The sequence below is a fragment of the Macaca fascicularis genome, chromosome 10, assembly GCF_037993035.2.
Source record: "Macaca fascicularis isolate 582-1 chromosome 10, T2T-MFA8v1.1".
Lineage (NCBI taxonomy): Eukaryota > Metazoa > Chordata > Mammalia > Primates > Cercopithecidae > Macaca > Macaca fascicularis.
The window spans coordinates 104,116,226-104,131,402 of record NC_088384.1 but is presented as its reverse complement, the minus strand read 5'-3'; positions in this window follow the sequence as shown (position 1 = coordinate 104,131,402).

Genomic DNA, 15,177 nt, shown 5'->3' with positions numbered 1-15,177 from the left:
ACTCAGTTTCCCTGATGCCTTGACGCTAACGTCAGCTGTGTTAGTTTCATTCTGCGGCTCTAAGTAGCAGAATGGCACCTCCAGCCTCATCCAAGTTTCAACCCTTCAGAAAAGGGCCACAAGCTTCCAGGGAAGTCCGGAGACTCATTCTGATTGGGTCACGTTAGGTCACGTGCTCACTTACCCCTGATAAATTGCTGTTGCCAGGGCACACCACGTGGTGATTAGCTTAGCTCTGGAAAAGCTACATGCTGATTGGCTTAGCTCTGGAAAAGCTGCATGCTGATTAGCTTAGCTCTGGAAAAGCTACATGCTGATTGGCTTAGCTCTGGAAAAACTACATGCTGATTGGTTTAGCTCTGGATCTTGGGCTTGAGTTCTGACTGCAAGTCATATAAATTGAAATACAGAGGGGAGATTTTTCAAATGAAAATGGTGAAGACGGGAGTTTTCTGTTTCTAAAATAAAGTGATAGAGGTGCAGGGACTAAAGAACAGATGTTTGTAATACCCAGTCTCCTATGTAAGAAAAGTTTATTTTTTTTCTTAGCTTATATTGCAGCAAATTCGAATGCATGTGACCCACAGTGACCTCTTCCAGGCTGTTATCTTGTAAAGTGACCCATATCCTTTCATCTATTTCCATACTCACCTTTGTGTGTTGGGAAAATGGATTCGCGGTGGCTCACGCCTGTAATCCCAGCACTTTGGGAGACAGAGGCGGGCAGATCACCTGAGCTCAGGAATTTGAGATCAGCCTGGCCAACATGGCGAAACCCCATCTCTACTAAAAAAATACAAAAATTGGCCGGGCGCGGTGGTGGGCACCTGTAATCCCAGCTACTCAGGAGGCTGAGGCAGGAGAACTGCTTGAACCCGGGAGGCGGAGGTTTCAGTGAGCCGAGATCGTGCCACTGCACTCCAGCCTGGGTGACAGAGCCAGACTCCATCTCAAAAAAAAAAAAAAAAAAAAAAGGAAAGAAAAATAAAAGAATCAAACTCAAAGATATTATGTTAAATAAAACTAAGCCAGTTATAGAAAGGATGCTTTTAGTATAATACTGTTACTATAAAGATTTGAAATATGCCAACAAATAAATATAATATTTGGGACTATTAAAAATTTCAGTAAAAATGTTACTATAAAGATTTGAAATATGCCAACCAGTAAATATAATATTTGGGACTATAAGAAATTTCAGAAAAAATATACATGAGCAAGGCAAGAAAACAAAGTTAGGAGATGACTATGCCCTGGGGAGAGAGCAGGAGATCTAATGGTAGAGGGGTACCCAGGAAGCCTCAAATGTACTTCTGAAGTCTGATTTCTTATGGTGGAGGGATGACTGCCCAGGTGCTTATTAACTAACATTTTGTTAGTCTGTATGTCTAAAAGGCTTCTCAAAAAAATGGAAAACAAAAATCAAGTAGCAAGTGCATGGCCCATGACCAATGCATCATCTCTGCCCTGAAATGATGTGATGTCTGTCCCACATGAGTATGAATCTTCTTAGATAACCTCAAAAGTATGAGGATGCTCAACTCGTTCTCCTCAGCAGCAGGCTCCTGCCCTCTCCATCCTCCTGGATCCCTTTGGATTTGTCTTGCTGGGTTTTGGGGAGTGGAGACGCCCTCCTCCCTGCAGCGCTTCCTCACATGGTGATTTGTCTATTGAGCATCAGTCAGGATCCCGGGAGGACCTGAGGGTGCAGCCGCCTCCCCACAGGGATGGAACCAGGTCCAGCTGCCCGGAACCAGGAGACCCAATGTCAGGTGCGATTTTGTGCTGGGATCCAAGTGGAACCACAGGTCTGTGCAGCTTCTTGTAGTCAAGAAGCTCATGACTACAGAGGGAGGCATGGCTGGGACCCGGTGCCTCTGCCCCGTCTGCATCTCTGCACCTCAGGGCAGCAGAACACTCCAGGCCTCTCTCACAGTGGCCAGTGTGACCTGAGGCTGCCCATCTCCCCGCCAGCCTGTCCCGAGTATGAATTTTCAGCATCAGAGAGTCCTTCCTTTTTGGTTTTCCTTCTTTCCTTTTTATAACTGAGCATCTCCCAGGCAGGATGGCTGATTGAGCTATACCTGTCCACCTGCAGCAGGGGCTTCTGGCTGGCCGATGGAGGCATGTCTCTGGGGTACAGCAGAGCTCAGGGTGGGGACAGAACAGGGAGAGCTGGGAGGCAGGAGAAAGGCCCTACAGGAGATGCCCCCCAAGCTTTCCATCCTGCCTGCTTTTCCCTGGGGAAACCCAAGTCTCTGCTGGTGGCGGGGGCAGGGGAAGAACTGCTTTATCTTAAAGTTAATCATTGATGACACCTCCTATCACTGAGTATTGATTGAGTTAGGGTGGGTCTAACAGATAAATGATTCTTAAGAATTCAAGTTTAGCAAGTCATTTATAACCAGAAGCTCCTGCATTACTTACAGAAAACAGATAACAAGCCTGCGGCAGAGGCAAAAGATCAAGCACCATGAAGGAGGGAAAGATTTATGCCGCCCTAAGTCAACAAGAAAAACCACAGTGAGACTCAAAGTGTCAGCGTCTGTGAAGAAGATTCCCTCAGAGCTCTTCTCTCTGCTTCCAGATAAATAGAAGTGAGAAAAGTATATCTATTAAAATGCGTTGGCTGTCAGCAACCAAAGACCTTATTAACAGACTTGAAGAATCATGTAGATTGTCCCCTATAACAGAGGGGATGATGAATGCAGCTCAACCATATCTGTCTCTCTACTCTGCCTTCCTTAGCAGGTTGGCTGGTTCTTAAGTATGGCTCCTCATGCTCACAGAAAGGCTGCTTCGGTTCCAGCATGCTGTTCTCAACCAATTCTTTTCAAAGGCAGGAAGGAGAGTTTCTCCTTGTGCCTCCATAGCATGACAGAAGAAAATTTTTCCTTGAAGACTCTTCCCACCTTGGAACATTGACTCTCCCCTTGCGTCGGTCAGGTTTGGGTCCCATGGCTGCTTCTGGATGCAAAGGAGGCTGAGCAAGAAGCATTTGGTATATTTGGGCTCTAGAGGAGGAGAAGCAAGCACCATGCAAGACAGAGATAGGGGGCTGGGGCAGCAGCGGGCCACAGTGGGGGTGACCCTTAGCTCCCGCCTCGGAAAGACAGGTAAAGCCTTCTGTCCAGTTTTGTTGTTTGTTTTGTTTTGTTTTGTTTTTCTCCTGGGGGCTACATGGCCATTTGGACAGGATTGTGTGTCATACATTACCATCCCTGAACCCTTACCCTAAATTCTAGAAATGACACCCACCATGAGTTATTGTGACAATGCAAAACTCCTCTAGATGTTTTTAAATGAGCAGAACTGTCCCCATCTACCCCAAAGATTCTTAACAAATGTGAATTTTGTTCAGGCCAGTGTGGTGGCTCACACCTGCAATCTTAGCACTTTGGGAAGCTGAGGTGGGAGGATTGCTTAACTCCAGGAGTTGGAGACCAGCCTGGGCCAAATAGTGAGACCCTGTCTTTACAAGAAATCAAAATATTAGCCAGACATGGTAGCGTATATCCTATGCTCCCAGCTACTCAGGAGACTGGGGTGGGAGGATCACCTGAGCCCTGGAGGTTGAGGGTGCAGTGAGCTGTGATCGCTCCACTGCACTCCAGCCTGAGTGACAGAGAGAGAGAGAAAGAGGCTCCTGGGTTGAGGGGAGGGTTTCAGGGGGTGTAACATGTTTAAGGTATCACATGGAGCACCCACCCCCAGTTTCAACCAGAGCAACTGGGTTTCTGGCCAGTTTTACAAATTGAGATTTTGTAAGAGATTCTCTTTGCAGAAAATATTTACATTTGGAAATAGTTGAGAATGACTATTTGAGTCTCAGCTGGAGCTGGGTGAATTCAAACTGTCTTTTTCAGGAGAACAATCAGTCAACATGGTTATTTTACTCAGCAAATATGTCAGAGTAAATTCGTGCTAGTTGATAGAATAAATTGTGGCTAGTTGACAGATTGCATTTTCTCCTGTTTCTTACTTTCAGGGGGCATCTGTTTTTCAGATTTAGCTTTTATTCTCACCAGAAATGGATCTTAGAAACCCTTGTGTGTGCTGGCCTTACAGTCATGGAAAACATTTCAGGCAAAGTAATCCTGGCTGGTGGCCAGATTGTTTCTTTTTGTTTGGGTGTTTAACACATTTTTTCTTCTAATTCATGCATCTATGGTGTGTTAAGGAAAATGGGATACTTTAGGTTGTGTTTTTTTCTTCTTCTTCCTTTAGAATGGAAAAATAAAACTTGGCTAGAGTTTACTGTCTCCTAATCCCCAGTAGGAACCTGACATTTTTATGTTGCTTTTTCACCCTCTCCAATGTGGCCTGAGGTGCAGGTGGGGAGCTGCTGGTAGAGTGTTACCATAATCCCACCCAGCAATGACAGAGACCTGCCTGAGGGCTTCAGGGGAGACTGAAGAGTCCCAAGCACATCTCTTGTCTAGGGTGATGAAAAGCTGATCTGGGCTTGGTACCAAATGTTGCTTATCAGATTCCAAGTGGCAGTGTCTTCATGGCACCCGCTCCTGCCGGAGTGCTTGTTGAGGGTGGGCTCCATTCAGAGAGTGGGAGGGGCATCTGGGAACCGGACAAGGTGATTCAAGACCCCTGGTGCAGGTCCTGGCTGTGACCACTGTTTAGTTCTGGCAAAGACCAGGGCACTATGGAGATGGGGAAACAGAAAAGAAAATGATTCATCTGGCTGAGAGCCCAGAAAATGCATGCTAATGCCTTTGTACAGGCAAAAATAAGATTATAAAGAGACATTGAAAAAAAAAAAAAAAAGCCCAACCTCAATCCATTAACATGGAGATTAATAATGTGCTGAGATTCAAAGAGTCAGAGAGAGAACCATCACATGAGTTAAGTTGTTTGTGAAGTCGATTCTTTCCTGTCCACATCCTATTCTCCTTCTTGGTAGACATTGCTAGAGCTCACAAATACCCGTAGCCTCCTACTTCTTCCAGGCCCACAGGATGCATACACTCCTCTACCCCTTCAGGTCATGAATAGGCATGTGACCTCTCTCAGTCATTGAAATCTGAGAGAAAGCAACAGGTGCTATTTCCTTATGATTGCAATTTTATTATTCAGCATACAGATCAGGACCAGCCAAATGAAGAGACACGTAGTGCAAAGTCTCAGAGAGTCTTCAACATGAAGCTTCTGTGCCCTCTCCATGGAACCAGGGCACCTCACCTTACCTGGCACATCCAGTCAGGAAGTTCCACTGAGCTTCTAACAGGTGTTAGTTCTAAGGAGAACCATTTAAGAACTGCAGTGTGATTGGCTATGCTGTTTTTATCCTGTGGTTGTCTTGGGAGCATGCATTGAGATGGTGCAACCTCCATCAGACTGGATCACAGAGTGACTATGATGAAGGGAGCCCTCCATAAAGAACCCACATTGGACATAAAGTGTAAGTGGTTTTAAAAACATTTGTTATGTTTAGCCCTAGAGATTTGGGTCTTATTTGGTACTGCAACCTAACCTTGTCCATCCTGATTGATATGCTCAACATCTTCCACCAGAATATCCCACAGATGGACACATTACAGGCTCATGACTTCCTCTAAACCTACATCCCAAAGATGATCAGTTCACAGCTTCCTCCAGGCAAAAGAATCAGAATTGTTAAATGAGATGGCTATTGACTTCAGCACATCAGGAATTGCTGCTCCAATACTGAATCTGATGAAAAAGAAAGGAGAATTTAAAAGTGCAGACATTGGCAAAAAATACTTTAATGGTTATGTCAAAGGAGATTTCAACTCAAAAATAGAAATACAGTTGATCCTTGAACAATACAGATTTTAACTGCATGGCTCCAATTATACACAGTTCTTCCACCTCTGCCACCCCTGAGACAGCCCCACCTCTTCCTCTTCTTCCTCAGCCTACTCAACATGAAGATGACGAGGATGGAGACCTTCATAATGATCCACCTCCATTTAATGAATAGTAAATATATTTTCTCTTTCTTATGATTTTCTTCATAACATTTTTTCTCTAGTTTATTGTAAGAATATAGTATATAACACATATAACATACAAAATATGTGTTAATCAACTGTATATGTCATCAGTCAAGCTTCTGGTCAGCAGGAGGCTATTAATAGTTAAGTCTGGGGGAAGTCAGAGTTATACACAGATTGACTGTGGGGGTGGGGGGCATTGATGCCCCTAATGGCCACATTGTTCAAGGGTCAACTGTAGTCTGGTGACAGGTGGGAATGAACCTGTGGGACTGGGTGGTGATGCTATTTGGGATTATCTGAGCTCAATAATTATTGTCATCCCCATTGTGAGTGTCTTAAATCTATTAAGAAGTGAGAGGAGAAAAATATGTTGTAACAAGAGGCTGGACAACATGTCTCACCCACAGCTACCGAAATCAAAAGTCTCCAGTTGCTTTTATTCCTATAAAGGATGAGCTGTGGGCTGGGTGCGGTGGCTAACACTTGTAATCCCAGCATTTTGGAGAGGTCAAAGTAGACTGATCACTTGAGCCCAGGAATTCAAGTCCAGCCTGGATAACATGGCAAAACCTCATCTCTACAAAATAATACAAAAATTAGCTGGGCATGGGGGTGCCTGCCTGTAGTTCCAACTACTCAGGAAGCTGAGGCAGGAGAATTACCTGAGCCCAAGAGGTTGAATCTGCAGTGAGCCCTGATTGCACCACCGCACTCCAGCCTGGGCGACAGAGCAAGACCCTGTCTCAAAAAAAGTAATGAGCTGTGAAGATACGTAAAAAGGTTGGCAAACTGCAAGTATAACACACCAAAATCAATTTCATTTTATTAAAAAAAAAACTTGGCTCAGCATAGTAGACAAGTGTTGATTTTGGCCCACATACACATACACACAAACATTATTTTTAGTAACAAAATATTCTCCATATATTTTCCAGGAGACCACCCCCTACCCTGCCGTTTCAAGCCAAGAGAAATAAAAACATATGTCCAAATAAATATGTGTCTATGAATGTTCACAGCAGCATTATTCATAATAGCCAAGAAATGGAAGCAGCCCAAACCTCCATCAATTAGTGAATGAATAAAAAAACAAACAAACAGAACTGTGGTGTATCTATATTATCAGCTATTATTCAACAACAAAAATAAACAAACTATGATACACACCATGACCTGAATGAATCTCACAGACATTATGCTAAGCAAGAAAAGCTAGACAATAAAATTAATAAATAATAAATAATGTTTGTAAAAAAAGAAAGAAAATCAAGTTTAACAAGTCACAGACTTATGACTCCATTTATAATGACATTTTTGAAATGAAAACTATAGGGATTAGGGATCAGATTAGTGGTTGCCAACAGTTGGGGAGAGAAGATTGACTACCAAGGGGCCACATGAAGAAATTGTAAGGGTAATGCAGCTGTTCTGTATCGTGATTTTGGTGACGGATAGGCCAATCCACATATGTGTTATAATCTATAGGCCTCTATGCCCACTAGAGGTCCATTTTACCATAGGATCATTTTATAAATAAAATTATTTTTAAAAATCTTATGTAGATTAAATTGGGCTTTGGGCTCTAAAATTGATCTCCTGGATCAGAAGCTCTTTGGATGATCCTACTTCATTAAAGTTGAAGCTTTAAAGAAAATACACGTATTCCATTCTTGAGCAAGCTGATTCCCTGAGGTTTTTTTAAAAGTAAAATTTAACATTAAGTTTTGATTTTGTTGGCATTCCAGCCATTTAGCATAGTTCATTAGAATGTTTGGTTCAATCCAGGTGACCAAAAATGTTTATTTATATAATTAAATACCTATGTAAAAAAGTCACATTTCAGAAAATATGTAAATGCAATTTTTAAAAAAGGAAGGTGCTTGATTTTTGAGGCTCATCTTTCTTCGGGAGCTCTGAAGTTTCAAATCCTTTTGCAATATTTATTATTGTTCAGCTGTCTCTTAGAAGACTATGGGGTCTCTGTAACCCACATCCTATTTACTTATTTTTTATTTAAATATAATTATTATGATGATAATTATTATTAGATACATCTTGCTCTGTCACCCAGACTGGAGTGTAGTGATATGATTACGGTTCACTGCAACCTTGACCTCCTGGGTTCAAGGGATCCTCCTGCATTAGCCTCCTGAATAGCTGGGACTATAGGCATGCACCACCAAGCCTGGCTAATTGTTTTTTGTAATTTTTATTTCATTTTACTTTTTTCAAGATGGGGTCTTGCTATGTTATCCAGTCTGGTCTCAAACTCCTGGGCTCCAGTGATCTCACCTCAGCCTCCCAAAGCACTGGGATTATAGTCATGACCTAGTGTGCCCAGCCACAGATCCTATTAGATCTAATCATTTAAGGAATAGGAGGAAAAAGAAGTGCAGTAAGAAAGAAATAGATTGTGCCATGTATTAGTCTGTTTTCACACTGCTATAAAGATACTACCCAAGACTGGGTAATTTATACTCAAAGGAGATTTAACTGACTCACAGTGCTGCATAGCTGGGGAGGCCTCAGGAAACTTACAATCATGGCAGAAGAGGAAGCAGGCACCTTCTTCACAAGGCAGCAGGTGACAGACAGCAAGCAAGAGCAGGGAAAACTGTCTTATAAAAAACCCATCAGATCGTAAGAGAACTCCCCTCACTATCAAGAGAAAGGCATGGAGAACCATCCCCATGATCCAATCACCTCCCTCCATTGACACATGGAGATTACAAATGGAGCTGAGATATGGGTGGGGACAGAGAGCCAAATAATGTCATGTTGCTTTTTGTCTTTGATGGAGGTTGAGCGATAATTTTTCTTTTTTTTAACAAAGAAGACAGAGGAAGCACTGGCAAAGAGGAAAGGGAGAAGTCAAAAGCACTGCCAGGTCTTAGAGCAAACTCTATGCAAAGAGACACTCGGGTGTGTCAGAGGCTCCAGACTTCCCTTCCTTCTTCCTTATTGACTGAACCCTGATGTTATTTGGAGAGATTGTATTCCCAGCTAAAAAAATTTCTCAGGCTCTCTTGCATCAAATGTTCACGTGACACAGACCTAGCAAATGGTTACTCAACATAAGCTACTGGGCAGGACTTCCAGGAAAATGCTTTAAAAGGAGTTGACTCAGCAGACAGGTGTCTGTTGCCGTTGCCTGTCATGTTGGCTGGAACTGTGGCAGCCACTTTGAGGGCATGAAGACAGGGCTCACAATAAAGATAGGGTCATGAAAATCCAGATGGGGCATGGGTCCCGGATGTTATCATGGAACTACCATTCCATCCCTGGACTACCTGCCTCTAGACTTATTTAATATGAGGAAAAATAAACCCCTAAGTTTCTTGGAGGGGGCTAGGGGTCTCTGTAACTTGTAGAATTTGTAACGCAAACAAGTCTCAAGAAATTTCATGCCTATTTTTTAACCACCCATAACAAACCACCTCCTGATGTGACAGTGCCTATATCTCTCCTCTTTCCAGAGAGGCCCTTCCTTGAACTGGAATGATAGACATTTCTGCTACTTTTCCATTTGCATGGAAAACATCAAATTATAATACATCATTTTCATTTCACTGTACCATCAAATACTTCTTTGAAGTCAGTAATAATAAAGCTCATCCCAGGAGTAATTTCCTGATCATCAAGTTTTTGAATATATAGTTTAATTTGTTATCCCTGCTCACAAGGCAGTTGGTGGGTATGCTATACCCTGGAGATTTCACTGTTATTTTTCCAAAGGGATGCTAGTCAATCTTTAGATAACTTTCAATTGTATACATTATTAAGAGACATCACAGAATCAGGAAATCAAAGAGCTAGATAGAACTTCAAGAATAGTTCTAGTTGAGATATTGCTTATGTAATAGGGTGAACATTTGCAAGAGTTGTCCACAAAGTAATCTGGTGGCAACCTAAAGCTCTTCTCAGTTTTATGAAAAACTGTAGATATTCTAGGACATAATGAGGAGAGTGAACTTCCTGTGCCTCTACCCAGCTGTCTCTGATTCAAGCATCTCTGAGGTCCCCGTGCCCCCATTATTAATGCTGTGGATCAGACTTGGCTATGAGTTGCAAATAGCAGAATCTACTCTAACTAGTTTAAGCCAAAAAGGAATTTATTCAGCAACTCCCAGAATCTCTGCAAGGTCAGAGATCCGGCTTGGAGGCTATATAACAGAAAAAAGGCAGACCCACAGCTACTGGTGGTGCTGGGCACATCACTGACACAGACAAAAGGGGACAGTGTGACAGCCTCCTCACCCCACCCCCGCCCACTGCTCTGTAGCTTCTGCAAGCCACGTGTGTCTCTTCAGTACCCTCTGCAGAATGGTCTCTGCATGTTGCCATCTTTTACACAACCTTCTCTTCTTAACAAGAGTCTAGTTCATGCCCCTCTGATCAGTGCACTCCGTGTCGCATGTCTGCTCTCTAGCTGTAAGGCAGATGGGAATGTAGGTTTCTGGCTTTTCTTTTGGGGATGTGCAGACACATCAGGGAAAAATTTCTGACATGTAAGAGTTTTCAAAAGGTTCTGGAAGCCCACAAATCATGACCAATGCCATTATCAGTCATTCTCCCAGCACAGGTATTGTAGCTCAGCTCTTGACCACAGTAACATCACTTCCCATTTCCAGGCTAAAAATTGGCAAAGGAGCATAAGAAGAAGAAGAAGAAAAGAAGCAGATTCAAATTTCCAACTGCCTGGTTGAGAAACACAAAGAAGGGAGCTAATGATCGGTAGAGAAAAGTCACGATATAAATTCCAGATGTTATTCCAGAAAAAGGTGTTTTTGGCATGAACTTGTAATTCTAACCTAATAAAAACCATTCTGTTTTAGAAGAAACTGTGTCTAGTTTTCCAAATGTGTGCGTGTGTATCAAAGTATGATTCTCAAATGTTAAAAGCATAACTCTCATAAGCTGGATGGTAAGCATTTGTCAAATCTATTTCATTAATAATGGAACTAATAAGATGGCGAAGTTGATTCAAAATAAGGTATAAGAACAAGGATTCCATGCAGTCAATCCAAAAGAAGAAATGCTGCCATTCAATTGCTGAGTTAGCTACAATCACTTCAATATCTTAATGGTCAATAACGTTATAACCTGGGGATTATCTTTAGTGCCATCAGAAAAGAAAAACATTCTACTTTGTAAGTTTCCTATATCTTAACCTCTAGCTTTCCAGAGTTATAAAATGTCTGGGCCCTAATCAATGGTAAATAGGAAGTCAAACAAAGTCACATCTCATGAAGGGCTCAGGTCCCCCCACGTGGACTTGTTAGACTGCCCTACACCCTCATACTATGTGTCTCAATCATCTTTATAGCTTGTTTTCAAGCTTTGAGTATTTTTTAAACATATATGAGCTTTTCCCCCATACCTCAAAGATAAATATATTGGTTTGACTGGGGCTTAACACCTGTTCAATCACTCACTTACCCAGCAAACACTGATTGGGCTTCCATTCTGTGTCAAGAACTCATGTAGACAAAAATAAATTAGACATAATTCTAACCCAAAGAAACAAAACCCTGAAGTTAATTCTTACAAAGTTCAATAATGGAGTTGTTAAAAATAATAACAAAGTGCTGTGGGATGGAGGGGAGGAGGAAGCAGCTCTGCCTTAAGTTTGGAGGTCAGAGGTGCAAGTAAGTTAGGCAGCCTCAACGTTTCTTAAAAACCCACTAAGTGGGCCAGGCGCGGTGGTTCATGCCTCTTATTCCAGCACTTTGGGAGGCCTAGGCGGGTGGATCACAAGGTCAGGAGATTGAGACTATTCTGGCTAACACGGTGAAATCTGTCTCTACTAAAAATACAAAAAAAAAAAAAAATTAGTTGGGCATGGTGGTGGGCACCTGTAGTCCCAACTACTCAGGAGGCTGAGGCAGGAGAATGGCATGAACCTGGGAGGTGGAGCTTGCAGTGAGCCCAGATCACGCCACTGCACTTCAGCCTGGGTGACAGAATGAGACCCCGTCTCAAAAAAAAAAAAAAAAAAAAACCTACTAAGTGGGCCAGGCGTGGTGGCTCACGCCTGTAATCCCCACACTTTGGGACACTGAGGTGGGTGGGTCACTTGAGGCCAGGAGTTTGAGACCAGCCTGGGCAACATGATGAAACCTATTCTCCAATAAAAGTACAAAAATCAGCCAGACATGGTGGCACATGCCTGTAATCCCAGCTACTTAGGAGGCTGAAGCATGAGAATTGCTTCAACCCAGGAGGCAGAGGTTGCAGTGAGCCGAGACTGAGCCACAGCACTATAGCCTGAACGACAGAGTGATACTTCATCTCAAATAATAATAATAATAATATTAATAATAAAAAAGCCTACTAAGTGCCAGACACATCCCAGGCTATAAGAATTCCAGGATGCATTGCTTGCACATATGGGCTGGGGCAGGCCTCTGGTGCTGTGGACAGGCCAGTGCCCATTCCCCACTCTTCTGCCCTGGACTTCAGGCTCCCCTCGAGGATCCCATGCCCACTTGGTCACCATCTCAGTGGAATGGATGACCAAGGTACTCTGCCAGAGAGTGAACGTGGGGCCCAAGTCCACACTTCCCTCCTGGGAAATTTTACCTTGAGGGGACTGACATAAGAAACAAGAGTGAGTCAGCCCCCACCTCAAAATGTATGCCTCAAAGAGATTTCTCAGACTTGACCCAGGTCTAGTCCTTCTGTCACCTGGTCCCTTAGCCCTTCTGTGTTCTCAGAGCTACCCCACATCTATCCATAGATCCCTGTTTTGGTAAGGCTGGCCAAAGCTAGCTTCCATTGCTTACAACCAAAGGATCCTGGCTGGTGAATGCAGCAGCTGGAGGAATGTGCCAAGGAAGGGAGGTGGGTGGCCTTGCAGAATATCCAATACCAGCAACCCCCGCCCTGTCCACCCCTCGCCCTCATCCAATATGCTCACAGTCTTTACCGTGGGATGGGACCACGGCGTGACTCTCTTGAGAGACTGTCAGATCCCAGGTAGGGGAATTCACCTTCTCAGCTCCAGAGTCACAGTTTTCAGCCCCTTTTGGCTACCAGGCATCATGCCAAGAACAGAGGATGTAATTCCTGCCCTTGAGAGGCTTCTGTAAACAATTAAGAGACACTCACAGGAGGGACCCAAGTTTATCCACATGAGCTCGATGAGAACATGCTCCTACCCCGTGCATTTCATACCGGATAGAGTTTGGATGTTTGTTCCCTCCAAATCTCATGGTAAAATCTGATCCCCAGTGTTGGAGGTGGGGCCTGATGGGAGCTGTTTGGATCACAGAGGCGAATCGCTCACCACATGGCTTGGTGTCCTCCTGCAGTAATGAGTTCTCTTGCGATCAGGTTTTTTTGTTTGTTTGTTTGTTTTTGAGATGGAGTCTCGCTCTGTCGCCCAGGCTGGAGTGCAGCGGCCGGATCTCAGCTCACTGCAAGCTCCGCCTCCCAGGTTCACGCCATTCTCCTGCCTCAGCCTCCCGAGTAGCTGGGACTACAGGCGCCCGCCACATCGCCCAGCTAGTCTTTTGTATTTTTTAGTAGAGACAGGGTTTCACTGTGTTAGCCAGGATGGTCTCGATCTCCTGACCTCGTGATCCACCCATCTCAGCCTCCCAAAGTGCTGGGATTACAGGCTTGAGCCACCGTGCCCGGCCGCGATCAGGTTGTTAAAACGAGTCTGGGACCTCCCCAACCATTGCTCTCTTGCTCCCTCTCTCACAATGTGACATCCAGACTCCCCTTCACCTTCCACCAGCAGTAAAAGCTTCCTAAGGCCTCACCAGAAGCAGACGCTGGTGCCGCACTTCTTGTACTTCTTGTACAGTCTGCAAAAATGCGAGCCAAATAAACCTCTTTTCTGCATAAATTGCCCAGTCTCATGTATTCCTTTACAGAAACACAAAACAGATGAATACAGCATCAAAAGGAGAGAACTGAACTGACTTGTGGACGCCCTTGCTTCCTCTGGAGCTGTTTCACTGGGGGAAGGAGCTCCCCTTGCTATGAGGCAGGCATCATGATTCTGTCAACATGGCAGACCGAGCCCAGTGCTTGAAATGTGTGGAGAGTTTGTATCATCAGCATACGAGAGACCCATATTGGCCACGGTCAGTGATTTCCAATATGTTTTTCGACACCAAAGGATGATTCTCTTGAGGGAGGTTGTCATGCCTACCTGCAGTTTGTTACTGCTTCAGGGAGCATCTGGAGCAATAAAGTGTATCCTATTTTATACAGAAGGCTGGCTCAAGAAAACTTGCTATTTGTCTTCTCGGTATTTATTCATTCAACAGATATTTAAGGAGCTTCCATTGTTGAGTATTATCATTCTAGATGCTCAAAATACAGCATTGAACAAAATGGACAAAAATCCCCATGTCAAAAGCACATGCCTTTTAGTGAGGGGAGTTTATGGCAGCAACTTGATTTTCATTTAGAAAACTGTCCCCTCCTCTACCCAGCCAATGTAGTGTGGAGAGAAAAACATCCCAGAGTCAGGGGCTGGGACCCATGATCCAGGTTAAACCTACCAGCATCAGCGTTGCCCCAGCAACAAGAATTTATAGCAGGTGGGCACGTGACCTAAGCTGATTCTTTCTGAGTTAATCTCAGGCTTTTTGAAAGCTACTGGAAAACCAGCCGACCCTAACTCATTGTTTGACTACCTCAGTAAAATAGATCCTGGGCAATTTTTTACATCCCTCTGGTCCCCAAGAGGTATGCCAACTCTAAGATGCCCTGATGACCACTGGATTTGCTATGCCTGATGACGATGCCAAAGATGACCAGATAACTTACTCACCAACTCAGGCCATGTGTAAGTGTGAAAGGCAGCACCATTCACAATTATAGCAAAACAACCAGCATTGACGAGGACCATTCTGTGCAAACCAGGTGTGCTCAGCCAGTTCCTGGTTGATTTTTTTATTTCATCATATGAGGCAAGAAATTACCTCTTCATTCAGCCACTCAATATTCTTGCAATGAAGTTCCTCTGCTTAGGTAGGGAGCAGCACTGAGGTTTAGTGATAGGTTGAGGTCATAAGGAAATGCTATTAATAATTAAGGCAACAAACAGGCACACACAGGAACTCCCCTGTTCAGACCAGGACAGAGGTTCACATGCACACTGAATGTCTGCTAGGTGCTGGCACTGCACGTACTGGGCGTGGAGGGTTCTAGGGTGATGGAGGCACAAGTACCTTCCTCGAGG